Genomic DNA, 27,708 nt, shown 5'->3' with positions numbered 1-27,708 from the left:
ATCACCACCTTCAACACCTCTTTGTCCTTTTGTCTATGACATTTTTTGGCTATCCACCTATCAATGGCCCTCTATCCAGCTCTACCTCACCGCTCCCCCCCCCCCATCTTAAAGCAGCTTATATTTCACCTCTTTTCTATTTTTACTTAGTTCTGTTGAAGAGCCATACGGACTCGAAACGTTAACTGTGTTCCTCTCCGCAGATGCTGCCAGACCTGCTGAGTTTTTCCAGGTATTTTTATTTTTGTTTTCAACAGAAACCTTGTTGAAACCTTGGTGGATATAATACCACAACTTAAATGATACAAGCTACATGTTAGGTTATCTTAGGGTTCAAGTTCCCATGCGAAGATTTGATATTCTGGTGTAAGGCTGAGTGAGTGTTGAACTGTTTGAAGACTACTCAAAGATTAGAAAAGGATGTCCTGGATAATTACTCTGCACTCAACCAAAGTGGCAGACTATATCATCACTCACCTTGCTTATCAACCGGATGTTACGTTTGGCTGTATAGCTTTTCATCAGTTGTGATGCACATTGAGATCTGATGAGGTGTTATATAAACTTTCTTTCTTCATACTAACTTATTGATGAACTTATTTACAGAATCAGAGTTGTTACAGTGCAGGAGGAGGCCATTCAACCTATCATGTCTGCACCAGCTCTCCAAATAAGTGCCATTCTCCTGCCTTTTCCCTGTACCCCTGCACATTGTTTCTAGTCATATAATCATCCAATGCCCTCTTCAATGCCTCGATTGAACCTGCTTCCACCACAATTCTAGGCAGTGCATTCCAGACTTGAACCACTCACTGTGTGAAAAAAATTTTTCTCACATCACATTTGCTTCTATTGCGAATCACTTTAAACCTGTGCCCTCTCGTTCTTGATCTTTTTACGAGTGGGAACAGTTTCTCCCTATCTACTCTATCCAGCCTCCTAATGATTTTGAATGCCTCTATCAAATCTCCTCTTAGCCTTCTCCTCTCCAAGGAGAACAATTACAACCTCTCCAATCTATCTTCATAACTCAAGTTTCTCATCTCTGGACCATTCTTGTTAACCTCTTCTGCACTCTCTCCAATGCATTCAAATCCTTCCTATAGTGAGGCACCCAGAGCTGTACACAATGCTCCAGCTGAAGTCTGTGTCTTGTATAAGCTCAGCATAACCTCCCTGCTCTTGTACTGTATGACCCTATTAACAAAGCCCAGGATATATATGCTTTATTGACTTTTCTCTACACCTGTCCTTCCACCTTCAATGATCTATGCACATATACACCCAGGTCCCTTTGCTCCTGCACTCCCTTAAGAAATTGTACCCCTTATTTTATATTGTCTCTCCTGTTCTTCCTACCAAAATGTTTCACCTCACACTTCTCCACATTGAACTTCATCTGCCACCTATCTGCCCACTCCACCAACTTGCCTATGTCTTTTTGAAGTTCTATGCTGCCCTTTCACAATGCTTCCAAGTTTTGTATTATCTGCAAACTTAGAAATTGTCCCCTCCACACCAAGATCTGGATCGTTAATATATATATATATACATCAGGAAAAGCAAGGGTCCCAATATTATCGACCTCTGGGGATCTCCACCACAAACATTCTTCCAACCCAAAAAATGATCACTACCCTCTGTTTCCTATTACTCAACCAATTTTGTATCCACATTACTCCTGTCCCTTTTGTTCCATGAGCTATAACTTTTCTCACAAGTCTGTTGTGTGGCACTGTATTGAATGCCTTTTGAAAGTACATGTACATCAAATCAACAGCATTACGCTCATCAACCCTCTCTGCTACTTCTTCAAAAAACTCCAGCAAGTTAAACATAATTTCCCTCTTAGAAATCCATGCTGGTTCTTCCTAATCAACCCACATTTTTCCATGTGACTACTAATTCTATCCCAATTCATTGCTTCTAGAAGCTTCCCCACCACTGAAGTTGAACTGACTGGCATGTAATTGTTGGGCTTATCCTTACAACCTTTTTTGAACAAGGATATAATGTTTGCAATTCCCCAGTCCTCTGGCACCTCTCCTGAGTCTAGGGAAGACTGAAAGTTTAAGATCAGTGCCCCTGCAATTTCCATTCTTACTTCCTTCAATATCCTTGGATGCACCTCATCCGGTTCCAGTGCCTTGTCAACTTTAACTACTGACAATTTATCTAACACTTCCTCCTTATCAATTGTGAACCTTTCTCGTGACAGGGTTTCCCCATCTGTCACTGTGGCCTCGGTAGCATCTGCTTCCTTGCTAAAGACAGATGCAGAGTATTCATTTAATACCTCAGCCATGCCCCCTGCCTCCATGTGTAAATCCCCTTTTGGTCCCTAATCAGCCCTTCTCCTCCTCTTACCTGCCTCTAACTACCTGTGTGCCGATAGAAGACATTGGGATTCCCCTTTAAGTTGGCTGCCAGTCTTTTCTCATAATCCCTCTATGCTTCTCTTATTTGCTTTTTGACCTCCCCTCTGAGCCTTCTGTATTTCACTTGGTTCTCAATTGTATTTTCTCCCTGACACCTGTCATAAGCACACTTTTTTTCTTCTTTATCTTAACTTTTATCTCCTATTTCATCCAGGGAGCTCTGGATTTGTGTGTCCTACCTTTCCATTTTGAGGGAATATACCTTGACTGTGCCCAAAACATTTTTTCTCTGAAGGTAGCCCATTGCTCAGCTCCAGATTTTTCCTAACACTCTTTGGTTCCAGTTTATCCAGCTCAGCTCCATTCTTGCCCCATTGAAGTTGGCTGTCCCCTAGTTAATTATTCTTACTCTGGATTGCACAGTGTCCTTTTTTACCATCATCCTAAACCTTACGAGACAATGATCACTGTCTCCTAAATGTTCCCCCACTGACATTTGTTGTATTTGGCCTACCTCATTTCCAAGAACCAGGTCCAACAGTGTATCCTTTCTTGGTGGACTGGACACATACTGCTGTAGAAAATTCCCCTGAACACAATCTAGGAACTCTTGCCCCTCTCTGCCCTTTACACTACCACTGTCCCAGTCTACAGTCTAATGTATATATCTCTCTGTAATTTTCCTGCAGATTTGTTCCTCTACATCCTTCCCACCAGTTGGCAGACTATAGACTACACCGAGTAATGTAATTGCACCCTTTTAGTTCCTTAGCTCTAGCCAGATTTACTCTGCTCTTAAACCCTCTAGGACATCCTCTTTCTCCAGCACTGCAATGCCCTCCTTAACCAATACTGCCACCCCTCCTCCTTTTCTTCTTTTCCTATCTTTCTTGAACACTCTGTACCCAGGAATATTTAACACCCAGTCCTGACCTTCCTTGAGCCAGGTCTCTATTATCACCACAACATCATATTTCCACATAGCAATCTGCACTTGTAACTCCCCAATCTTGTTTACTATACTTTGTGCATTCACATACATGCACAGTAACCCTGATTTCGACTTCACGACTTTCTCCCTTACTCCGCCTCCACCTATTAACTTACTATTCTCTATACTAGTGCAATCTGTCTCTCCCAGTATTTTGTGCACCCTGGTATTCCTCTCTAATATTTGTTCCTGGTTCCCACACCCCTGCTGAGTTAGTTTAAAGCCCTTCCAACAGCACTAGCAAAACACCAGTCCTGGCTCTGTTCAGGTGTAACCCGTCCAGCTTGTACAGGTGCCATCTTCACCAGATTCAGTCCCAGGAATCTGAAGCCCTCCCTCCTGTACCATCTTTCCGGCCACGCATTCATCTGCCTTATCCTCCTATTTCTGTACTCACTGGCACGTGGCACTGGGAGTAATCCGGAGATTACTTACATTTGAGGTCCTGCTTGCTAATTTTCGACCTAGCTCCCTAAATTCTGATCGCAGGACAACATTCCCTTTCCTACCTAAGTCATTGGTACCAATGTGGACCATGACCTCTGGCTGATCACCCTCCCCCAGAAGAATGTCCTGCAGCCGCTTGGTGACATCCTTGACCCTGGCACCAGGGAGGCAACATACCATCCTGAAGTCACATCTATGGCCACAGAAATGCCTTTCTGCTCTCCTAATCAATGAATCCCCTATCACTATTGCTCTTCCTTTCTTCTTCCTCCCCTCCTGTACAGCTGAGCCGCTGATGGTGCCACAAACTTGGCCCTGACTGCACTCCTCTGAGGAACCAATGCCCTCATTAGCTTCCAAAATGGAAAACCGATTTGTGAGCGGGACCCGAGGGGACTCCTGCACTACCTGCCTTGTTCTTTTGGACAGCCTGGTGGTCACCCATTCCCTTTCTGCCTTCAGGCTTCTAAGCTGCGGTGTGACCACCTCGCTGAATGTGCTTTCCACGTAGCTCTCAGCCTCATGGATGCGCCACAGTGACTCCAGCCGTTGCTCGAGCTCTGAAACCTGGAGGTCAAGGTTCTGAAGCTGGCAGTACTTCCTGCTCATGTGGTCGTCTAGGACACTAACTTCCCACATATTACAGGACACACGTTCCACTCAACTGAGCTTTAGTGAAGAGCTTTCACACATATTTATAATTTTTTTCATAAATTACAAAGCTGGGAACTTCAGATGAGTAAACTATGGCAATATTGTTCAACCAATACATTAATTCATGTGTGCTCTGCCCCGAAGCAGCTCCCTGACCTACTGCCTGCTGATGCTTCATGAGCCATTTCTTTGCCAGATTTTGTCAGCCGTGGTTTTTGTCATTGCCTTCCATTCTCAGGAGCAAGGCAACGAGGCAGGTCGCAAGTCCACCTCAGCTGAAACAGGAATCAAACCCACGCTGTTGGCATTATTCTGAAGTATACACTAGCTATCTAATCAACTTAGCTAACCAACTCCCACCTTAACCAATATTAAGATTTGTTTTTAAGTCATTCTATATTACTGCTTGGGCGATCGAGTTGATGTTGCAGCCTCTTGATTTACATGACAAACTCCAAATGGTATTGTCATCGCTCTGGTCCAAACCACACAAAACCGCTAGATCAAATATGGGCTGTAACTTCCGTGGGGCGGAAATGGGATTCAGGTTGCCACTCTGCTCCCAATTTTTGAACCTATGCAGCCACTCCTTTCTTGCCCGATCTTCCGACTCAGGCCAGGTGAGAACAGTGCAGAGCAGCGGTTTCCCGAAGGCTTGTGTCGAGGACAGCTGAGTCAAAGATAAGGAGGACATGCCCCTCTTTTATGGCACTAGCTGCTGTAAGCAGGTGGGTTTTGAGAAGGCAGGGAGAAGTTAAGTGTGTAAGTGGGTAGGGTGGGAGGAGTTGGGTGGTGAGAGCTGGGGGTGTCAGTTGGTCAGCAAGGGGGTGGGGGTTAAGTAGTCAGAGGAGGTGGTCAGTGTGGGGGGGGGTCGAGTGATCAGCGGGGATGGTCAGGCAGGGAGGGGTCAGTGAGAGGTTGGTCACTGGTGTGGGTGGGGGGGCTGCAGATGGTCCAGGGATTTGTCAGTGGCATGGTTCTTAGTGGGGGGTTTGGTCAATTTGGAGGGGTGGTCAGTGGGCATGGTAGTTGGGTCTGTTGGAAGGGTAGTCATGTGGATAGTCGGGAGGGGGGTGGTGGAGGTGAGGGAGTAGTCAGGGTGGTGTAGTCAGGGAGGTGGGTACCCGGAGGTGGGGGGCAGGGGGTTAGTCAGGCGATCCCTTGAGGGGGTCAGGGGCAGTAGGGAGTGGAGAGGCAGTCGGGTGGACTAGTAATGGGTTGTGGTGGTATTGGGGGGTTCCATGGTGGGCCGGAGGGTAGTGGGGGGTGGGGGGGTTGGATGTGTCCTGTGGGGGTGGTTAGGTCAGTACTATCATTCATTACCCAGAAGTTAGAAGTGGTTTCAATTCTTTTAACTTTTTCTGGGTAACTATTACTGTAACACTGTCGGAACCACCTGACGTTTGCGATTTAAATCGCATTATTGGATGATTCCCAGTGGAAGGCAATAGCCCAACCAAAGCTTGAACTTCCTGGGCAATTGTCGTGCAATCCTTACATGGGGACTGTCAGGGGTGGGGGGGAATTCCCCAGCGTATCTTTGGAGTATCCCCCAGTTATGATGCCCTGGGGCTCGAAGTTACGGGCCTATGTTAAATGCTAAGCATCTAAACTACCTTTGTTAATATCTTGTCCATTTATTAAAGTCTTACGGTGCAGTAGAATGCATCTCTGCCTCTAAGCTAGAAGCTCTGGGTTCGAGTCCTACTCCACGACCTGTCAGCTGAGGAAGGTGCATTCATAACATGCTCAAACAGGTGATCAACCTAAAAATTAGTAAGAATGGGAGAGATCCTGGTAATCCATGAGATGGAAAGAAAGTTGGAGCCTCTGCCAATGCCAGCCATAGCATGTTGCCACAGCAACTCAGATACCCTGAGCAACCTGTAACACTCCCACCACCCATTTATCAAACTGTTTGCAGTAGAGAGACAGCAGCTTCTTTCCTTGCTCTTATTCTAAAACAATGAGAACAATATTTATTAATCTTTCCACCCTACTCAATCTACAGCATCATGAATAATTGGCATCAAAAAAAAGTGCAAAGTTTTGAAGTTAGGAATCATACGCAAAAATAAATCACTCCATCCATTATATGTAAGGACTATAAAAAAAGATTGATTTTATCTTTTTGATGATTTAATCCATAAGGCTAGGCAGAATGTTTTAAAACTATGAAGAGTGCTATCAAAAATATAGGGCTAGATTTTACAGTCCCCAACCCCAGGTGGGTTTTTGGCAGATCGGCACGTAAAATACAAGGGATGGCAAGCCCATCGCCTTCCCATCCACCCCTCCCCTAGTCCCCATAGTAGGGTGAGTAATTAATGTTTAAAAAGTTAGTTAACCAGCAATTGAGCTTGTTACCAAGCCAAGTGACCTGTTTTTCATGCTGTCCACACCAGAAAACGGTAGGCGTGGACAGGTGGGCGGGAATGGGGAGCCCACTTTTGAAAGAAATTTTTGAGAAGGTGGGAAAGAAGATGGGGTAGGGGGCACAGCATTAGGGGGCTGCGCTTTGCATATTAGGGGCACTGCCCTCCCAGGGGACATCCACCCCCACTTTGTTCCTGCCTGTCTGGCTTCCTAAACCCACCCCTGAGCCCCCCCACGCCCCTCACCACACACCCTCCCGAGGCTGCCCGTCCTTCTTTACCCCAAAAGCCCAGGGTCCATCTTCGTGGAGAGGTTTGCAGTCCCAGCAGCACCCACTACTGAGATCTGGCACTGCTGGGACTGCTAGAGCTGTCAGCCAATCAGATTGGTCGGCAGCTCTCAAGGACGGGATATCCTCCCACTGAAGGGTCGAAGTCCCATTCTCAAATTGTTTTGTTCACCAGCAGCACATTAATTCTGTGGGGTGGTCCTTTTTTTTTTAACCCTTTGGCTGCCGGTCGACTCTTGCAACGGCAGGGGGAGGGAAGCGAACAATCTGCCTACCTCGCTGTGAAATTCAACCCATTGTAATTTGACCACAAAAATAAATTAGAAATATTTGTAACTTGTCTGTCACACTTTACTGATAGAGACAAAGTCGATAGCTACAGCTTGCCTGTGAATTTTAATTTTACATAAATAGTATTCTTATTTCTCTCATTAGGTTTGACATGATGGTACAATTCAGTGAGGAAGCAACTGTTCATAACACTCTGAATTTTAAAGCAACAAATCTACAAATTCCAGAAGGACAAAGGCAAACACAACATTAGCTTACTGGCAAAATTTACCACTGGAACATAAATCTACTGCATAATTAGAGCTTATAAATAAGCTGGATCGGAAGGGAGTAAACTGCATTAGTAACAAATTGATATTAATTTATGTTCTGAAAAAGAGCCCAGTAGAGATGCAAAATTACTTTACAATGTATTAGTCCAGAACCAATAGTAATTCTATCTGAAAGCTAATGGTTTAGATGTAACATAGACTAGACAATGAAGTAAAAAGGGAATAAATGTTATTAGTCCACTACAAAAAAAAATTGCATTTAAATAGCACCTTCAACTTCGTATAACATCCCAATATGCATCACAGGAAGCAAACAAAATTAAATACAAGTCACTTGAGGAGATAGTACAGCAGATGACTAAAAGGTAGCTTTAAGGAACATCTTAAACAAGGAGAAAAAACTAGTGAGACAAAGAAGCTTAGAAGGTAATTTCAGAGTTTAGGGCTTAAGCAGCTAGTAGTGGAGCAGAGGAGCAATTACAATTGCTGATGGCCATACTAGCCTGAAAACTACGGTGCTCATCTGATCTCAGAAGCAAACTCAGGCCTAGTTAATACTTGGATGCAAGGTCACCAGTGAATACCAGGTGCAGTTGGCTATTAGGGGATGTTGTGGTGTAATGACAATGTGACTGGACGCTCAAGATACAAAAAGCCCAGGCTAATGCTCTGGGGACATGAGTTCAAATCCCACCTTGGCAGCTGGTAGAATTTAAATTCAATTAATGAATCTGGAATTGAAACCTAGTCTAATGATGACCATGAAACCATTTTTGATTGTTGTAAAAACCCATCTGGTTCACTGGTGCCTTTAGGGAAGTAAAGTTATCCTTACCTACTCTGCCCTACATGTGACTTGAGACCCACAGCAATGTGGTTGACTCTTAAATGCCCTTTAAAATGGCCAAGCAAGTACTCAGCTGTATCAAACCACCATAGAAAAGTCTAAAAGGAGTGAACCTTCATGGACCATCTGGCATCAACTTAGGCACAGAAAATGACAATGGCACACTCAGCCCTGTCGGCCCTGCAAATTCCTCCTCATGAACATCTGGGGGCTTGTGCCAAAATTGGGAAAGCTGTCCCAAAGGCTAATCAAGCAACAGACTGACATAGTCACACTCAGAATCATACTTCTAAACAATGTCCCAGTAACCACCATCACCATCCGTGGATATGTCCTATGCCATCAGCAGGACTGACCCAGCAGAGGTGGTGACACAGTGGTATGCAGTCGGGAGGGAGTTACCCTGTGAGTCCTCAACATTGACTCTGGACCCCATGAAGTCTCATGGCATCAGGTCAAGTGTGGGCAAGGAAACTTCCTGCTGATTACCATATACCGCACTCCCTCAGCTGATGAATCAGTTCTCCACCATGTTGAACACTACTTGGAGGAAGCACTCAGGGTGGTAAGGGCGCAGAATGCAGAGTGGACGGGGGACTTCCAACATCCATCATCAAGAGTGGCTCAGCAGCGCCACTAATGACCAGGCTGATCAAGTCCTAAAGCACATAGCTGCTAGATTGAGTCAGCGGCAGGTGGTAAGGGGAACAACAAGAGGGAAAAATTTACTTGACTTTGTCCTCACCAACCTTCCTGTCACAGATGCATCTGTCCATGACAGTATCAGTAGGAGTGACTACCAAAAACAGTCCTTGTGGAGACGAAGTCCCATCTTCACACTGAGGGTACCCTCCACTGTGTCGTGTGGCACTACCACCGTGCTAAATGGGATAGATTTTAAACAGATCTAGCAACTCAAAATTGGGTATCCACGAGGTGCTGCGGGCCATTGACAACAACTGAATTGTATTCAACCACAATCTGTAACCTTATGTCCCAGGATATCCCCAATACCACCATAACCATCAAACCGGGGCATCAAGACTGGTTCAATGAAGAGTGCAGGAGGGCATGCCAGAAGCAGCACCAAGCATATCTAAAAATGAGGTGTCAACCTGGTGAAGCTACAACACAGGACAACTTGCATGCCAAACAATGGAAGCAGCCAGTGATAATCAGAGCTAAGTGATCCCACAACCAATGGATCAGATCTAAGAACTCAGCAGTTCTGCCACATCCAGTTGTGAATGGCAGGGGACAATTAAACAACTCATTGGAGGAAGAGGCTCCACAAATATCCTCATCTTCTATGATGGGGGGGACCCAGCACATCAGTACAAAAGGCATGGCTGAACCATTTGCAACCATCTTCAGCCAGACGTGCTGAGTGGATGATCCATCCCGGCCTCCTCCTGACGTCCCCAGCATCATAGATGCCTGTCTTCAGCCAATTCAATTCAATCCATGCGATATCAAGAAATGGTCAAAGACACTGAATATTGCAAAGGCTATGGGCCCTGACAACATTCCAGCAATATTACTGAAGACTTGAGCTCCAGAACTACCCGTGCCTCTATTGCCACGCTGTCCTAGTGCAACTACAACACTGGCAATGTGGAAAATTGCCAGGTATGTCCTGTCCACAAAAAGCAGGACAAATCCAACCCAGCCAATTATCGCCCCATCAGTCAACTCTCGATCGTGATGGAAGGGGTTGTCAACAGTGCTATGAAGCTGCACTTACTCAGCAATAACTTGCTCACTGATGCTCAGTTTGGGTTCTGACAGGACCATTCAGCTCCTGATCTCATTAGAAACATGGACCAAAGAACTAAACTCAAGAGGTGAGATGAGAGTGACTGCCTTTGACACCAAGGCAGCATTTGACCGAGTGTGCCATCAAGGAGTACTAGCAAAATTGGAGTCAATGGGAATCAGGGGGAAAACTCCCCACTGGTTGGAGTCATACCTAGCACAAAGGAAGATGATTGTGGCTGTTGGTAGTCTTGGGACAGCACTGCAGGAGTTCCTCAGGGTAGTGTCCTAGGTCCAATCATCTTCAACTGCTTCATTATTGACCTTCCCTCCATCATAAGGTCAGAAGTGGGGATGTTCGCTGATGATTGCGCAATGTTCAGCACCATTCACGACTCCTCAGATACTGAAGCAGTCCATATCCATATGTGGCATAACCTGGACAACATTCAGGTTTGGTTTGCTAAGTGGCAAGTAATATTCGTGCCTGCAAGTGCCAAGCAATGACCATCTCCAACAAGAGAGAATCTAACCATCTCCCCTTGACATTCAATGGCATTACCATCATTGAATCCCCTGCTATCAACATCCTGGGGGGGTTACCATTCACCAGAAACTGAACTGAACCAGTCATATCAATACTGTGGCTACAAGAGCAGGCCAGAGGATGGAAATACTCATTTCCTGACTCCACAAAGCCTGTCCACCATCTAGAAGACTCAAGTCTGAAGTTTGACTGAATACACTCTACTTGCCTGGATGAGTACAGCTCCAGCAACACTCAAGCTGACACAGTCTAGGATAACGAAGTCTGCTTGATTTGCACCCAATCTACCACCTTAACATTCACTCCCTCCACTACCAATGCACAGTTGCAACAGTGTGTACCATCTTCGAGATGCACTGCAGCAATTCACCATGGCTCCTTCTACAGCACCTTTCAAATTTGCAACCTCTATCACCTAGAAGGATAAGGGCAGCAGACGCATGGAAACACCGCCACCTGGAAGTTCCCTTTCAAGCCACGCACCATCCTGACTTGGAAATATATCACCATTCCTTCACTGTCGCTGGGTCAAAATCCTGGAGCTCCCTACCTAACTGCGCTGTGCATGTGCCTACACTACATGGACTGCACCACCACCTTCAACTGCAATTAGGGATGGGCAATAAATAGTAGCAAAGGCAGTGATGCCCAAACCCTGTGAAAGAATACACTTTTAAAATGGGGTGCTCAGGAGGCCAGAATTGGGGTCAAAAAGCTACCTTTCCTCTTTTAGTCATAAATTTTAATGGCTGTCAATCAAAAAAGTACCTGGTCACTATCTTCACAGTCACCATTTTGTAAAACATGAATTCACTAGTGGTTATGAGAACAAACTGGCCAATTAGTGCTGATTCTGCTTTTACATTGAGCAGTAATCTAATTTTCACTTATGGTCCTCAGGGCCTTGGGCTGCACTGAAGGAGTTACCAGCAGATTCATGCAGTCACTAGCATCAAGGTCACTGACAAACCAATTTTAATAGAATGGCCACCCTTTTTGTACATGTAACAGCTTCACTGGATTTCAAAAGGAATGCACTTCACAAAGCACTTTGAGAAATTTAGTTGTATTAAGGCACTACATAAATACAAGCCTCATTATAAAAATGACCCTTTACGCTATAATAGGAGCATCCAAATGTGGTTTAATTTAAACTCCTGATCTGTTGGCCAAATAGGAACTAATGATATATTTTGCTGGTCAACATTTAATTTGAATTTAATGCACCCCTCTCCAGCAACTAACATTTTAGGTTTATTTGTTCATGGGATATGAGCATCGCTGGCTAGGCCAGCATTTATTGCACATTCTTAATTGCCCTGGTTCAGAAGGCATTTTTTATAAGATTTTTTTAAGCAGATTTCCTAAATGAAATCCACTAGTGAATCAGGTGGGTTTTTACAACAATTGGCAATGGTTTCATGGCCATCATCAAACTTTTAATTCCAGATTTTTATTGCATTCAAATTCCACCATCTGTTGTGGTGGGATTTAAACCTGGTTCCCCAGAGCATTACCCTGAGTTTCTGGTCCAGTGACAATACCATGATGCCAACACCTCTCCTACTTCCTTCACGCGTGACTCTGTGCATGTTGGCACATGCATTTTATGGCAGCAAAGCCTCCTTCCTAATGTTTTGGAAGCACCAGTTAGTATGAAATGCTCAGAATTAGTGAAGTGTCCAACCTCTGCTACTGCACTGTGTCACAAGGCTAAGCCTGTTTATTTTTGAAAATTTGATTTTTTTAACTTACAACTGACTGGAAATTTGAACCAGGACAGAGCAAACTGCTTAAAAATGCAAAGTCACATTCCGAGGTGAAGGTGAGAAACAAACAAATCATCCTCAGGGGAGTGTGAAGAGAGAGACATTTCCTATAATCCAGACACCCATTGAAACTCATAGCTGTCTAAGGAAGAGACATTAAAAATGCAAACTACAGGATACTGAAACAATGGCTGCCAAAGACATACACACCTAAAACCTCTGGGAAATACACAATGGGTGAAGTGTTTCAAGGCAAGGCTGTCCAGCTACTAGAGAGAGATTACAAGTGACATATGCGGCGTCAAGAATGTCTTCAACAGAGGAAACAAGCCGAAGACTGCTCTCTCTCCCTTTCTCTTTTTTGGAACAAGTGTGTCACCTGGTTCAAGAAGCCAACTCTACCAGAAACCAACCAGCAAACTGAGATCTCGTAATAATTGCAACATCTTCGATATCTGGCTGTGTCCAAGAAACCAGCTAATCCAAACAGGCTGCGGCATTTAAAGTCAACACCTCAAGTACAACTAAAGGGCACAACCATATATTATTTTATCTTTTTTACTGGACTCTAACTCACCTTATTTCTGATACCTGTGTGTGTGGGGCTGAATGAATGCATGAGGGCCAAATACGTGAGGTTTTTATTATTTTTCTCCGGTTTAGGGGTTAATTTTTGCTTTATTCGTTCACGGGATGTGGGCCTCACTGGCTGGACCAGCATTTATTGCCCATCCCTAATCGCCCTTGAGAAGGTGGTGTTGAGCTGCCTTCTTGTACCACTGCAGTCCATGTGGTGTAGGTACACCCACAGTGCTGTTAGGAAGGGAGTTCCAGGATTTTGACCCAATAAATAAATTTATTCTTTAACTCAAGAAAACCTTGTTTGATTGGCTCCTTACTGCTCACAGCTTAATTATTTAAATATATCCTAATTTGGAAAAGGCATATCTACAGGGAACAGAAACTTAAATCTTTGTTGTGACCAACAGAGGAAGTTGAATAGAGGGGAGCCAGTTCATCCCTTCTCATCTGGTCATAACAACCGAAAACTGTTGGGACTCAAATATAGGCAACATACTAGATATTAGTTGCTTAGTCACTGTCTTGCACACACACATCAATCAGATCAAATGAGTCAATGCTTGTTAAGCATTCATATTGTTGTTAATTTCTATTTGTGCCTTAGTGACATTATGGAATGCACATATTCTCATTTTATAGCAACAATCAGTGTCATTAAGTTTGATACATAATATGAAAAATGTTCTTCAGGAACAGTGACCTTACTACAGCTTATATGCTTTTCAACCTAGTTAAATATGAAGATGTTAATGTGAGTAAGTCTCCAATTTAACTGAGATGTGCTAATTAAATCATAGAAGTTACATGGAAACATGCCATTTGACCTGATCAGTCCATGTTGGCGTTTACTCTCCACATGAGCAAATAGTTCTAATTGCATTTATCTGCACTCTTGCCAGAGACTTTTCTGGCATCCCTTTATCTAATCTAATCCTAATATTGATGTAGTTTCTGCCTCAACCACTAACTCTGCAAATGAATTCCACAATTTCAGAGCTCTCTGTCTAAAGAAGTCTCTCCTGTCCTATTCTAAATCTTTTAAATTTAATCTGATGTCTATGGCCCTTAATGCTTGACCTTTCAACTACTGGATAACGTCTCATCTATCCATCCTGTCTCATCCTTTTTAAATGTAATTTTAAATGCGTCCGTCATGTTGCTCCATATTATTAGCCATCCCTCACTAATGAGGAATGATTGTCTTCTAGGAGTCCAAAAGATGGCTGATCAGCACAATTCAGGATCTGCAGACTTTATGGCACATTGGGTATTTGTTGTTGTATGGGATGTCTGGTTGTGTATTGTCAGTTCAGGTCAGGGCATGTTCTTTTCGCCGCTTTTCCTCTTCATTTTGTCATCGTTGGGTCTCAAAATGCTTAGATCATTCCTACAGATTCTGCTGCCATCTGGTTCAATCCAAAGCGATCCAGACATTAAATTCTGTTAACAAAACCCCTTAATTTTCGTGTTTTTTTTATTTGTTCATGGGATTTGCTTTCGCTGGAAGTCCAGCATTTATTTCCCATCCCTTCGTTGTAGGTATATTCACAGTGCTTCAGGGAGGGAATCCAGGATTTTGACCCAGCACCAATAAAGGAATGGCAATATATTTCCAAGTCAAAATGATGCGCATTTTGGAGGGAAGCTTGCCTATTTCTTCATATATATATATATATATCTCCTTATACCAGGCAGCATCCAGTGAATCTATGTTGAGCCTTCTATAAAGTTTCTAATGTGCAACCCAATATTGCATACCATTACTATAACTGAGGTCTTAAAAATTGCATTAATATATAAACAACAACAGTGAAGATCAAACCGTGTATATCATTTAATCCTGAGATTAAAAATTATATTTTCATTCGTTTTCAACTACTGCAATGTCACTATGGTAACTTAAACAATCACATGCTTCATATTATTAGGGCTGTTTTGCAACAGCTAAAAATGAATTGAAACTACGGGGTTAATTACATGATCTCATGTTCACAGCAGGTGGTTAGAATGAAATGTGAGTTAGGGATAAGATTGCAAAATGGTTGTGTTGATTCCGTTACCAATGCAACATTCAAGTATGGCTCCCCAATGGCTATGCTAAATCACTCAATTTTTGTTTTGTGTTCCAGCTCAAACACTTTTATCATGACGTACGTTAAGCAAACTGCAGATACACTTACTCAAAAATATATTAAAATATTCTTAATCCCTGATACAAATTTTCATATAATATTTCAAAATATTCAAAACAAGGCTTCCTTGATGGCTTATTGGGTAAATAAATGGTCTGGCGTTACATAGAGAAAAAGATGTACAGCACATCTCGGCCTGAAGCACTTCACAGCCAATGAATTACTCTTGAAGCATACACAGTTATTTTGGAGGCAAGCAAAGCAACCAATTTATGAAAAGTAGGATCTCTCAACTAGTAAGTTGCTCCTTTAGGAAAGACAGAAATTTCATGACCCAGCATTTCCTCGCCTCTACCATTACCAGCAAGCCAGGGGATCAACCCTGGTTCAATGAAGAGTGCAAGAGGGTATGCCTGAAGCAGCGCCAGGCATACCTGAAAACAAGGTGTCAACCTGGTGAAGCTACAACACAGGACTACTTGTGTGCCAAACAGCATAAGCAGCAAGCGATAGACAGGGCTAAACAATCCCACAACCAATGGATCAGATCGAAGCTCCGCAGTGCTGCCACATCCATTCATGAACGGTGGAGGACAACTAAACAACTCAGTGGAGGAGGAGACTACACAAATATCCTCGTCCTCAATGATGGGGGAACCCAGCACATCAGTGCAAAAGATAAAGTTGAAACATTTGCTACGATCTTCAGCCAGAAGTGCCGAGTGGATGATCCATCTCAGTCTCCTCTGGAGGTCCCCAACATCATAGATACCGGTCTTCAGCCAAGTCAAGTCATTCCATGTAACAGCAAGAAACAGCCGAAGGTACTGGATGGTGCAAAGGCTATGGGCAATATTCAATATTCAATGACAATATTCCGGCAACAGTACTGAAAACTTGTGCTCCAAAACTTGCCACACCCCTAGCCAAGCTGATCCAGTATAGCTACAACACTGGCATCTACCCAGCTATGTGGAAAATTGCCCAGGGATGTCCTGTACACAAAGAGCAGGACAAATCCAACCCGGGCAATTACTGCCCCATCAGTCTACTCTCAATCATAAGTAAAGTAATGGAAGGGATCGTCGTCAACAGTGCTATCAAGCAGCATTTGCTTATCAATAAACTGCTCACTGATGCCCAGTTTGGGTTTTGCCAGGGCCACTCAGCTCCTGACCTCATTACAGCCTTGGCTCAAACATGGACAAATGAGCTGAACTCCTGAGGTGAGGTATGAGTGACTGCCCTTGACATAATGGCTGTATTTGACAGAGTGTGGCATCAAGAAGCTCTAGCAAAACTGAAGTCAATGGGGATCGGGGGAAAACTCTCCACTGCTTTGAGTCATACCTAGCACAAAGGAAGATGGTTATGCTTTTTGGAGATCAGTCATCTCAGCTCCAGGACATCACTGCAAGAGTTTCTCAGGGTAGTGTTCTCAGTGTCCAACCATCTTCAGCTGCTTCATCAATGCCCTACTGATGATTGCACAATGTTTAGCACCATTCGCGACTCCTTGGATACTGAAGCAGTCCATGTCCAAATGCAGCAAGGCCTGGACAATATCCAGGCTTGGGCTGGCAAGTGGCAAGTAACATTCGTGCCACACAAGTGCCAGGCAATGACCATCTCGAACTAGAAAGAATCTAAGCATCACCCCTTGACATTCAATGGCATTACCATCACTGAATCCCCCACTATCAACATCCTGGGGGTTACCATTGATCAGAAACTGAAATTGAATAGCCAGAAATACCGTGGCTACAATAGCAGGTCAGAGACTAGGAATCCTGCGACGAATAACTCACCTCCTGACACCCCAAAGCCTGTCCATCATCTACAAGGCACAGGTCAGGAGTGTGATCGAATACTTCCCAATTGCCTGGATGAGTGAAGCTCCAACAACACTCAAGAAGCTTGACACTGTCCAGGTCAAAGTAGTCCGCTTGATTGGCACCACATCCACAAACATTCACTCCCTCCACCACTGATGCACGGTAGTAGCAGTGTGTCCCATCTACAAGATGCACTGCAGGAATTCACCAAGGCTCCTTAGACAGCGCCTTCCAAACCCATGACAACTGCCATCTAGAAGGACAAGGGCAGTAAATAGATGGGAACACTACCGCCTGGAAGTTCCCCTCCAAGTCACTCACCATCCTGACCTGGAAATGCATCGCTGTTCCTTCACTGTCACTGGATCAAAATCCGGGAAATCCATTCCTAACAGCACTCTGGGTGTACCTAAGCCACATGGACTGCAGCGGTTCAAGAAGGAGCTCACCAGCATATTCTCAAGAGCAAATAGGGATGGGCAATAAATGCTGGCCCAGCCAGCGAAGCCCTCATCCGGTGAATGACTAAGAAAAGGTCATGAAGAAGGTACAGAAGAGATCCATTTTAATCACAGCAGGAATGAGAGGCCTTAGATAAGGAAAGCTAAAATAATTGGAGCTCTGTTCACAAGAACAAGACAGATTTACAGATCTAATTATTCAAAAGTATGGGGCAGAACTAACCCCCGTCGGGGGCGGGGGGGGTTGTGCGAGGGCGGGCGTGAACCCGATTGGCACCTCTGACCGGGGCCACGGCGCCACTTTATGTGGGCCGGCCATTTAAAGCCCGCCCAGCATGATGCGCGCCCGGAAGCACTGAGTCAGAGCCTGCGCTCTTTCAAGCATGCGTGCAAAAGAGCGCAGAAATCTCCCTGAGGCACCCAGGTTAGTTTAAGTTTTAAACATCCAAATAAAGAAATTAAAAACTTTTAAAACATGTCCCCTCATGTGACAGTGTCTTTACTGAGATACTGGAAAATGCTACCATAGAGAGTAATGGCAATGGAATCCACAAAAGCTTTTAAAAAGAGGCTGGAAACATAATGGGTACCTCTAGTGGTTGACATTAAATTACAGCATCAAACCTTCAGATGGTATTTTCCATTGGTCTGAATGTATGTTATTAAAGACTGTCGAATAATTCTGTCTTAGATTATCTAGTCAGTAGCTGAGTCCTGAAGACCAGGAAGTATCCATGTTTGACCCCTGCTGTTAGGACGATAGGTTATGGTAGTACTTGAATTGGGCATTGCGTCCCTGCATTAGAGAAGGGAAAATCAGGTTTGTAATCAATGTCCAATAGTCGCTATTGGCAGTACATGTGGGGAAAAGGGATCAGGTTTGTCTGTGAAGCCTTTGTGGTTAAGCTGTTGGTCTTTAGTTATGAAGATTCACTTTTGGATACTGCTCATTTGAGTGAGGTATCAAGGACTAAGTTGGTTTTGGGCACAAGCAAGAAGTTGACCATACAGGTGATGAAATTTAAGAGGCTTTAACTGGCTCAGTACCTAGATAATATTTGCTATATCCTTCCCATAACGCACACCACCTTACTTCCACCACTGTAACATTTCCCAGCTCTGTCTATCCTTCAGCCCAGCTGTCACTTAAACACTCATTTATGTCTTTGTCATTTTCAGACTGGCCTCTCATCTGCCACTCTCCATAAACATCAGTGCATCTAAAATTCTGATGATCATATCCTATCGCAGTTCAAGTCCTGCTCACTCATCATAACTGCCATTTACTGACCTATATTTCTTCCAGTTCCCTTGTGCCTCAACTTTAAAATTGTCATCTTTCTCCCACCTGATCTCTGTAACCTCCTCCAGTCTGTCAGGAAACTATAATAAGTTTCACAATATTATTATGGCGTATTGTAAAGTAGGTTTATGGGGGTGAGTGTAGATGGTTGTGTGTGATTTAGAGTCAGGTAAACTGCGAGCTTAAAATTATCAGAAGTAGTTAGGGGTAAAAGGCATTTGAATTACTAACGAGTAAACGAGGTCTTAGCATGTAGGGTGTGAAGGAAATTAGCATTTTTAGATAATTGAAGAAGCTGTTTGGGTTTCAAAGGGATGATAGGATGTTTACAACTAACAAAATAAATAGGATAAGTTTATTATATTTATTTTTCCCAAAAGTTACTGACCATACTGGCAACATGAAAGATTTTTATAGTATGGAAAAAGTGGATTTCCAAAGACAAATGGAACAATGGAATTTTCAGATTAAAGAGAGGGAAACATATATCAAGAAGGAAGGGAGGAAATGTTTGCGGCGGTGGGGGGGGGTGGCATGTAAAATCTAACAGGAGTGTGTGAAACAGCCTTGAAGAAGCCTCCAGCAGTTTTTGCAAAAGTCTGCCGTGTCCAGTAACTAAAGTTAGAGAAAAGCCTTTGGAATTCCACCGTCGAGTGGGGGCTATGGTAATTTGATGGCTTGCTTTTTAAATTTAAAATCTATTTTGGACTGTTGCCTTAAAGGGGTGTGTGGTTGGGACTTAGGTTAATTAAGAATTTTAGGAATTGTTATAGTATTAAGTAGCTGTATTTGTATGCATACGCTTGAAATCTTTTCTTTCATTAATAAACATTTTAATTTAATTTTTTAAATTTCTAAAGGTCTTAGTGGACTCATTACTTCTGAAGTCAGTGCACACATCTCCTTGTAATAAATACAAATTGCAAAACCATTGTGATAGTGTGGCCAAGTTTTCCTTGTGGATTTGGTCCTCCTGGCACACATCACCTGCCACGTCATAACAAGTTCAACAGAATCCTTCCTCAACTCTTTCCTCTGACTGATGCTGTTCATGCATCCTGGGAATCATGCCTTCATCCATCTATTTCCCACTCTTTATATTGCCCTCCTCGCTGCCCAATCTCAGCACCTCTTTTAAGGCCTTTTTAAAAATCCACTTCTGCCCAAGTTTTTGGTCAGCCACAGAACCGCTCCCTAGGTGGCTCCGAGCTTGTTTTAATCACAGCTCTGTGAAGCACTTTGGAATGTTTTCTATATTAAAAGGTGCTTTTAAATAGATGTGGCTGTGAGGTAGTTACTTTCAGCTACTGAATTTTTTTTTAACTAGAAGGAATATTCTTCCATGCCACTCAAGCATAGCAATAAGTTTGGTTCAAAAATCTGCAGCTCATTTGCGCCTTGCTGCAATGATAAGAAAAATGGCAGAAGGAAAACATTATCTGTTAAGGACCTGTACATGACAGTAATTGTCTTGTAAATGTCCACTGGAGAGAAATTTCAGCAAAATTATACACAGGGAGTGACGTAAGGGGTTAAGTGTAAAAAGTGACTTCTGAATTACATTCACATGTCATTAGTTATATGAACACACCTTTTTTATGCTTCAGGAGGAAAAGTGAGCGTGTGGAAATGCACAGAGTGTGGAAACTGCTGAACCAACCTAAGCACTATCTCTGCTGGAAAAAAAAATTTCTATTGTCAGATCTGGCCTGATGCATCCTGAGCTGACTCTCTTCATGTAGTGATCTGTATTTTACTAGTGTAAATTTAGGAAACTGGCATTCATTCTGGCACCTAAGTGGTGCCCTCCACCTCCCAGGATAGGATAACACACCAGCACATTTTTGTTTGATTTGTTCATGGAATGTGGATGTCGCTGGCTAGACGAGTATTTATTGCCCATCCATAACTGCCTAATATGCATCATTCTCTGATTTATCGTTCCAAACTCATTTTGAATAATTGCACGATTTCAAAGTAGTTTAGGCAAGACCTTCAATATTGTGGAGATCTCAATTTATAGTGCATATTTTATATTTTGTATTTGAGACCTCAGAACTGAAGCCAATAAAACAGGAACAAACATCTCACATGCCTACATCATAAAACATTTCATTAAAAAACATGTCAATAACTCTAAACGTGCCACTTTACATTGGATTGGCTCTTAACTCTATCCGATATTTACAGCAAAAAGCATAATTAAAGCAAATTTTTCAATTTTCTATTGATTATGACTTTGTACATGCTAACATCCACCCCTACACACTCTACACTACAGCTGCATAGTGATCAAGAGCAGGAACCTCTTGACTTTAAAAAAAAAATGCTAGCCAAGGGACACCAAGATTGATTAAGTGTCCTTCCTAATCCTTAGCTTTTCCTTTGAGGCAATTTAATCAGCAAAGAGTAGGCACCTTCTTCCTCTATATAGCTCTGAATAACACTAGAGATCACAATTACCCACAGACAGCCATGGATCTAGTGAGGTCGCTTTTCATCTTCACTACATTTTACTTCACTATATATTACTAGAGTGGAGTAAGGAAAATCTGGCAGAATTGTAAGCCTCTTTATGAATGGAAGAAAAATGAAACAGGTTCTGATACCTTTACGCCATGAAGGTTTACCAGACGAATACCTGGGAATGGGCAGGTTGTCTTATTTGGAAAAGTTGGACAGGCTAGGGTTATATCTGCTGGAGTTTAGAAGAGTAAGAGGCGACTTGATTGAAACACATAAGATCCTGAGGGGTCTTGAGAGGGTGGATGTGGAGAGGATGTTTCCTCTTTATGGGAGAATCGAGAACTAGTGGCCACTGTTTAAAAGGCCGCATTTGACCAAGTGTGGCATTAAGGAGCCCTAGCAAAACTGGAGTCAATGGGAATCAGGGGGAAAACTCTCCACTGGTTGGGGTCATACCTAGCACAAAGGAAGAAGGTTGTGGTTGTTGGGGATCAGTCTTCTCAGCTCTAGGACATCACTGCAGGAGTTCCTAAGGGTAATGTCCTCAGCCCAACCATCTTTAGCTGCTTCATCAATGACCTTCCTCCCATCATAAGGTCAGATGTGGGGATGTTCACTGATGATTGCACAATGTTCAGCACCATTCACAACACCTCAGATACTGAAGCAGTCCATGTCCAAATGCAGCAAGACCTGGATAACATCCAGGCTTGGGTTGACAAGTGGCATGTAACATTCATGCCACACAACTGCCAGGCAATGGCCATCGCCATCAAGAGAGAATCTAACCATCACCCCTTCACGTTCAATTGCATTACCATCACTGAATCCCCCACTATCAACATCCTGGGGGTTACCGTTGACCAGAAACTGAACTGGACTAGCCATATAAATATTGTGGCTGCAAGAGCAGGTCATAGGCTAGGAATCCTGCAGCAAGTACTCATCTCCTGACTCACCAAAGACTGTTCACCATCTACAAGGCATAAGAGAAGAATGTGATTGAGTACTCCCCACTTGCCTGGATGAGTGTAGCTCCAACAACACTCAAGAAGCTTGACACTGTCCAGGACAAAACAGCCCGCTTGACTGGCACCACATCCACAAGCATTCACTCCCTCCACCACTGACGCACAGTAGCAGCAGTGCGTACCATCTACAAGATGCACTGCAGGAATTCACCAAGGCTCCTTAGACAGCACCAAATCCATGACCACTGCCATCTGGAAAGTCAAGGCCAGCAGATAGATGAGAACACCTCCACCTAGAAGTTCCTCTCGAAGTCACTCACCATCCTGACTTGGAAATATATCGCCGTTCATTCACTGTCGCTGGGTCAAAATTCTGGAACTCCCTCCCTAACAGTACTGTGGGTGTACCTACATCACATGGACTGCTGCGGTTCAAGAAGGCAGCTCACCACCACCTTCTCAAGGGCAAATAGGGATAGGTAATAAATGCTGGCCCAGCCGGCGAAGCCCACGTCCCGTGAATGAATTTTAAAAAAGGGTCACCCATTTAAAATGGAGATAAGGCAAAAAAAATTTCTCTTAGAGGGTCATGAGTCTTTGGAGCACTCTTCTTGAAAAGGCAGTGGAAGCAGAGTCTTTGAATATTTTTAAGGCAGAGCTAGATAGATTCTTGGTAAGCAATGGGGTGATAGGTTATCGGCGGTAGGTGGGAGGCAGATTTGAGGTTACTGTCAGATTATCATGATCTTATTAAATAACGGAGCAGGCTTGAGGGACCGAATGCCTACTCTTGCTCCATGTTCGTATGTTTCATGTCTCATTGATCAAGATGAAAAATTACTCCCATGCGTTTTCATAAAATACTGAGATTACCAATTTTAGCAGAATTATCATTGCTGTAGGCTCTGTATATGTTATGTCATCAGATTTTATGCTAATACAAGGATGGCAATCAAGACGAACAGACTGCCCATGCACCCGGATTATTAGCATATACCAATACTCTTGTATGTGTAATAATGGATATCTTAATCTCTTTACTAACAAACTTATGTTATTATTACAAGAAATTAAACAGGTCTCTCAATGCCTGTTCATTCTGTTGCATGGCCTTTAAACAAAAATTAGCTTGTTTCCAAAATCTACTTGCTAGTGTGCACTAAACATATGATGCAAACTAATATACAACAGAAAATATGTTATAACGAAATCAGTTTTATGCTCCAATCTCAAAATTTAAGAGTAATTGCATTTATTTTTGAAAAGAGCTTAACTAGTCAAACCAATTTAAAGTAATAAGTAAGTTAACTTTTCAAGTTAACATGAGCATAAAACATGTGTAAAATCATATTACAGCAGACATAATCATCTGCCAAATGATCCCACTACTGCAGGTAAAGTCTGAAAGGTGAAAAAATTTGCAAGCAGTCACAAAGGATTTTATAATACGAGATCAATTATGCACTAATCAGAAGCTTAAATTAAAATATATGAATTTTAAAACACAGTTTTCCAGGGACAGAATATATTTAATCTAAGTGTCATAGCACTTTAACGTTTAACACATCTAATAAGTCTGAAATGTTTTACTTTAGAAAACTCTTTTTTGGTGCAGATATAATGACTGAATATGTTAACATAATTTTTGCTGTGATATGGGCATTTCAGCTGCAGAAACCGAATACAACTGTATTCCTACACTTAAAATTACAATTACTAGAGGGATGCAAAACTACAGCAAGGCTGTAACAAAAATCAATGTTTTGACTGTGCTTAAAGAGAAGACTGAAAGCATGAATTACTGGAGCCAATGACCCAGAGGTTGCAGTACAAATAATGGCGAGACCATCAGCGCAAGCCATCATTACTGGGTAAACCTGATAGAAACTTCTGCCATCTACACGTGCACAATAAAACACAGGAATCCAGAGGCTGCTGTTAGAGACACCTTGATTCGCCATAGTTGCAATCAAAATAGAAATCACTGATTTGTTGTGAACTTGAACTAATTATCCATTATTCTCACTATGAAGACCAATGAAGAGTTTAAGCCTTGTTCCATCAGCAGTAAACGAGTTTTTAGCGGCACACTAAGTCATAACTACTTCTGAACACCCTCTCTGGCCCTGTAAAATAACTTTTAGAAGTGTGGGGGACAACAATTACAATTTTTATGCAGAAATGAATCGGGTTTGCATAGAGTACAATAAGTCCTCGCTTTAAGTTGCCCCGCTTAACTGTATTTTGCTTTAGCGTAATATGTTCTTTAGGGCCTGTTTTTCTGACTTGCATTGCCATTTTTCCTTTTATGTCATCTGCATTCTGGCCCTGCCCCCTCCTTGCACTGCACTCTGGGCCCCAGCCACCACCATGTTCCGATGCCAGAGCCGTGGGCCCCACCATAAGAGGCTGAGACTGCGGGGAGGGAATGAGGTCTGAGATCTGGGAACAGGAGCATTGGGCAATAAGCCTGAGCCAAAGGCTCAAATGGGACAGTCACTGCCACTTGCCTCAAGACAGAAAGCTGCCGAATGGGTGGTAAAGTGTAAGTAACCGTGGGGGCTGGGAAGGGAGTGGGGTTCCCCAGCTCTATCTGTGGCCTCCCAGCTCAATGTGTGCCCGCCCCCGGGTTCAATCAATAGCTCAGGACAAGGATCAGGCTTGCAGCAGGCTGTCAGGAAAGGATCCAGGCCAAGGTGCAGCCTTGGACTGGGAACTGGTCAGACCATTGGGTTGTTGAGTCATTTGCCCTGGGCTGGGGGTGAGGATATGGGGGGGAAGGGTTGAGGGTAAGACAGAGTAGGGAAGAGAGAGAGAGAGAGAGAGAGAGAGAGAGAGAGAGAGAGAGAGAGAGACAAAGGGGGAAGAGAGAGGGAGAGAGACAGAGTAGGAAAGGAGAGTGAGGGAAAGACAGAGTGGGAAAGGAGAAAGAGAGAGAGTGGCGAAGGACAGAGCGAGAACGGGAAATGTGGGGAAGCGAGAGGCACTGAGTGGGAAAGGAAAGCAAGCAAAAAGTTGAGCTGAGTTTCAGGAGTGCTGTGGGTGTAATACAGGAGCTGTGCTACTTGGCTTGTTTGAGTGATTTAGCTTTACCTAATTTGAATTTATACAGTATTTCTGTTATATTCAGTGATTTACTTTACTTTACAAGTTATTCCACCCAGGAATGTACAGTGTTGCACATATACGGTATAATATTTCAACGTTTACATTGTTTTTTCCAGGCAAGTAATGTCCAAATGAACCTAACTCCAGCTTTAACATTGATCCCTATTGGAACCCATGGTTCACCTAAACGTGTTTCACTTAAAGTCGCAATTTTCAGGAACACAACCACAACTTTAAGTGAGCGCTTAATGTTTTCCGGTTCTACTTTCTCCTCTGGGAGACCTAACCAGTGGTCTTTAAAGGATGGGCCTGTGGTTTCTCTACAAATAGAAGGTTTTTGTGTTTGTTTAAATATTTTGTGCAGCATCCTTATTATCAATTTTTGAACCAATCTGCTGTCACAATCACAGAATCTCACAGTGCAGAAGAGACCCTTCGGCTCATCGAGTCTGCACCGACATGTGAGAAACACCTGACCTACTTGCCTAATCCCACTTACCAGCACTTGGCCCATAGCCTTGAATGTTATGATGTGCCAAGTGCTCATCCAGGTACTTTTTAAAGGATGTGAGGCAACCCACCTCCACCACCCTCCCAGGTAGCACATTGCAGACCGTCACCACCCTCTGGGTAAAACAGTTTTTTCTCACATCCCCCCAAAACCTCCTGCCACTCACCTTGAACTTGTGTCCCCTCGTGACTGACCCTTCAACTAAGGGGAACAGCAGCTTCCTATCCACCACATCCATGCCCCACATAATATTGTACACCTCGATCAGGTCGCCCCTCAGTCTTCTCTGCTCCAACAAAAACAACCCAAGTCTATCCAACCTCTCTTCATAACTTAAATGTTTCATCCCAGACAACATCCTGGTGAATCTCCTCCAGGCAATCACATTCGTCCTATAATGTGGCAACCAGAACTGCACACAGTACTCCAGCTGTGGCCTCACCAAGGTTCTATACAACTCCAACATGACCTCCCTACTTTTCTAATCTATGCCTCGATTGATAAAGGCAAGTGTCCCATATGCCTTTTTCACCACCCCACTAACATGCCCCTCCATCTTCAGAGATCTATGGACACACACGCCAAGGTCCCTTTGTTCCTCAGATCTTCCTAGTGTCATGCCGTTCATTGAATACTTCCTTGTCAAATTACTCCTTCCAAAGTGTATTACCTCACACTTTTCAGGGTTAAATTCCATCTGCCCTTATCTGCCCATTTGACCAACCTGTCTATATCTTCCTCTAGCCCAAGACACTCAACCTCACTGTTAACCAGCCGGCCAATCTTTGTATCATCAGCAAACTTACTAATCCTATCCCCCACATAGTCACCTATGTCATTTATATAAATATACCAAACTTTGTGAATCTGTTTAAAATGCATAGCAATAGCCATAATATACTTGCTTATTCTTTGACCTACTTATCTCGACAACTGGCCGTGATCAGCACCTACTAAAGAGGTCCCACAGAGAAAGAGGATGGAATAAGAGAGTACAGCATGAAGAAAGATGACATTGATGAAAAAACTACTTTTATTCTTTGATGATAGACTTGGCTCTGCGGGTAGCACTTTCCTTTGAGGCAGATGGTTTTGCTTTCAAGTTTCATTCCGGAGACATAGGGCAGAATTTTTACCTTGTCGGACGGGCAGGCCCAAGACCAGCCGCGCAGCAGACCGCCCTCCCCCGCAATCGGGCCCCGACCGCAATTTCATGCTGGCTGGCCAATTAATGGGAAGCCAGCTTCAGACATGTTGAAAATGAGTTCTAAAAATTTTAATTTTATTTTTAATTAACATCCACCCGTGGATGAGGTTTCCTCAAAAATCCAAAGGCCCTTGGCCTATTCGCTCACCCACCAGCTGTGAGGTTGGATGGACAGGGACAATTCCGATTAATTAATTAATGGCCTTAACATCCCTCTTAATTGTCGGCAGGCATGCTGCTGACTCCAGTGCGCACCTGCCGACCGAAATATTGCACAATGACATTGGGACGCTCGCCCGACGTCATCACTCACTATTTTTCTCCCATTCGGCTCAGGCGCACGCCCACCCGATTAGAGAAAAATTCTGCCCCCATAGTGCAAACCTGGGCTGATTGCACCCTAAATGGGTGGCAAAAGGACGTTTTACCAGCTGGCCATAACAGCGGGTTTTCACACTGTATCGTCCCATTCTTGCCTCAGTCATTATGCATTCCTGGGAAACATGCCAGGTCACC

General features: G+C 43.5%; 1 protein-coding gene across 5 annotated transcripts in view; it reads right to left on the bottom strand.

Moving 5' to 3' along the window:
- LOC121277922 (sodium/calcium exchanger 1-like) overlaps positions 1-27,708 on the bottom strand; it is a 335,906-nt gene that overhangs the window by 143,932 nt on the left and 164,266 nt on the right. The gene's annotated exons all lie outside the window — the stretch shown is intronic.

Source organism: Carcharodon carcharias, chromosome 5, assembly GCF_017639515.1.
Source record: "Carcharodon carcharias isolate sCarCar2 chromosome 5, sCarCar2.pri, whole genome shotgun sequence".
Lineage (NCBI taxonomy): Eukaryota > Metazoa > Chordata > Chondrichthyes > Lamniformes > Lamnidae > Carcharodon > Carcharodon carcharias.
The sequence above is the reverse complement of the archived record's forward strand: the minus strand, read 5'-3'. Positions and strand labels throughout refer to the sequence as shown.